This window comes from Penaeus monodon, chromosome 3 (assembly GCF_015228065.2).
Source record: "Penaeus monodon isolate SGIC_2016 chromosome 3, NSTDA_Pmon_1, whole genome shotgun sequence".
NCBI classification, from domain to species: Eukaryota; Metazoa; Arthropoda; class Malacostraca; order Decapoda; family Penaeidae; genus Penaeus; species Penaeus monodon.
In genome coordinates, this window is record NC_051388.1 from 62,338,175 (window position 1) to 62,340,674 (window position 2,500).

Below are 2,500 nucleotides of genomic sequence, written 5' to 3' on the forward strand. Positions count from 1 at the left end.
AGGAAGATTTATGTGAAAAAGTTCTAGATTTTTTATGTTGATATACTCATTGCTTGGCGAACTGAAGCAACAAAGAGCCATAATTCCTATTTTTCGTAGTGCGCGTTCTCAACACTTATTAAATATGAAAACTGACTTGGAAAGCCTTAGAAGCATATAAACCTTGCTGTGAATAACAGCAGCGGTTGCGACACCTCATGTCACTTTTATTCAGATTTTTTTTATAACACATGAAATGCTGTAATGTATTAGTTGTAACTGAGTTGCTGACAGCAACACCATACCCGTCCGTGCGTGGTCATTGCGGGTTCTACGGGATGTAACTAGATCCTCTTTGCCTCAGGCATTCACCCCCGATCCCTTAGATTAGGGTTTAGTGATGTCCAGACATAAGTTGGGTGTCTGATTGTTAGGGACCGCGATTCCCTTCATCTTCATCGTGTTTTTTAGATTTGCTACGAAAAATGTCAGGGCGAAAGTAAGGATACTCTAATTTTCACTTGTTTTGGCTAGTGCATTAATTCTTGATTGTTCTTTGTTACATCGCCAAATCAAAGTGAAAACGATTCGGGTTCATATAAGTTAATGTGACGGTGATGGGCTGTCAGCTTGAATTTGAGTTGGATTGATTTACAACACTAGGTCGACGAAGAGGGGATTCAGAGAGGTCACCTATATTATTGCACATGAATATATTGATTTGATGAATTGTTAAGTCGCATATGCACCCACCCCCTCTCTCCCTGTCTGAGTCTCCCCCATCTCTCTCTCCCTCCCTCCCGCCCTCCCTCCCTCCCTCCCTCCCTCCCTCCCTCCCTCCCTCTTCCCCTCTCCACACACATACGTACATACACACACACTCACTAAGTCTCTCACTCTTTCTCTTCTTATCCTCTTTCTTCCCTCAATCCCTCCCTTCACCTCCCCCCCCTACACTTTCTCACTTTCATTCTCTCTCTCTCTCTCTCTCTCTCTCTCTCTCTCTCTCTCTCTCTCTCTCTCTCTCTCTCTCTCTCTCTCTCTCTCTCTCTAATATATATATATATATATATATATATATATATATATATATATATATATATACATACAACATACATATACATATACATATACATATACATATACATATACATATACATATACATATATACATACACATATACATTATATATATGTGCATATATATATATATATATATATATATATATATATATATATATATATATATATATATATTTATTTATTTATTTATTTCAATCTCTCTCCCTCTCCCTCTCTCCCTCTCTCTCCCTCTCTCCCTCTCTCCCTCTCTCTCTCTCTCTCTCTCTCTCTCTCTCTCTCTCTCTCTCTCTCTCCTCTCTCTCTCTCTCTCTCTCTCTCTCTCTCTCTCTCTCTCTCTCTCTCTCTCTCCCTCCCTCCCTCCCTCCCTCCCTCCCTCCCTCCCTCCCTCCTCCCTCTCCCTCCCTCCCTCTCCCTTCCTCCCTCTCTCTACCTCTCTCTACCTCCCTCTACCTCTCTCTACCTCTCTCTACCTCCGGATGTGCAGTTGTGACCATTCTCATGCTAATGCCGGCTGCATAAATTACGAACCAGGATCTTTGCTGTCATTTCCATGACTTGTTCAAGAAATCATTTCTTTTCTCAAACATTCAACGTCAAGAACACAAGGCAATTGACGGCCTCGGTGTATCTGAAGCTTCACGCCGCATGCTGCCTTACTGGCGAATCTTACAGCATAGGGTGTTGCCCAAGGGAGCTGCTGGACGTTGGAAAGCACGGGTAGGATTGCGTGTTCGGAGGCAAAGGGGGTTGATGATGTTTATTAGGCTTGTAGAGTGATGAATAGGGATTGTGTTGGGGGCCGGTGATGAGGTCACGCCAGCGCATCCAGCTTTTCACGTGCGGTCGTCGTCATTCTGGGATATTTGATGTCCGGGTGATGTTCCCTGTATACGAGAAAAAAAAACAAAAAAAAGATTAAAACAAACTGTATATTTTATAGAAAACGTGTATTTCTTGAATGAGAATGTGGAATTTAGTCTCGGAAAGTTTACGACTTCTTGCTACAGGTATAAGTGCTTTTTACAGCCAGTTTAAATATAAACGAATTAACAATGTTGATATTAACTAAGAGAGTGATCACTATGGAAACAGTGGATCTGGTGCTTGATAATGAAAGGAAGGAGTAGAGAGGATGTAAAAGACGCAGCTGTGACCATGTTGTGAAGCATGCAACAAGAGCTATATGGGCAACTGCTGCTGCACCACCTGCTTGCGTCCCCTACGGTGAGTTGACAGCAACCCGATGTACACCTTCGTCTTTCATCTTCAATACATGGGTCTGGGGGAGCGTTCAAGCCATAGGGTACACTCGCACATTTCTTTCTGGATACTTCAGAGACGGCACTTTGCAAGACCTGGCTGTCCTCAGAGATGAATGTAGTTCGTTAGTCCTATATGCATTGTCTTAATATATCCTGTCGGTGTGGATTCCTGACGA

General features: G+C 42.6%; 1 protein-coding gene across 1 annotated transcript in view; it reads left to right on the forward strand.

Annotated features, from left to right (window-relative positions):
* The window catches only part of LOC119588138, a 75,851-nt gene that overhangs the window by 53,537 nt on the left and 19,814 nt on the right, over positions 1 to 2,500 (forward strand). The window lies entirely within an intron of this gene.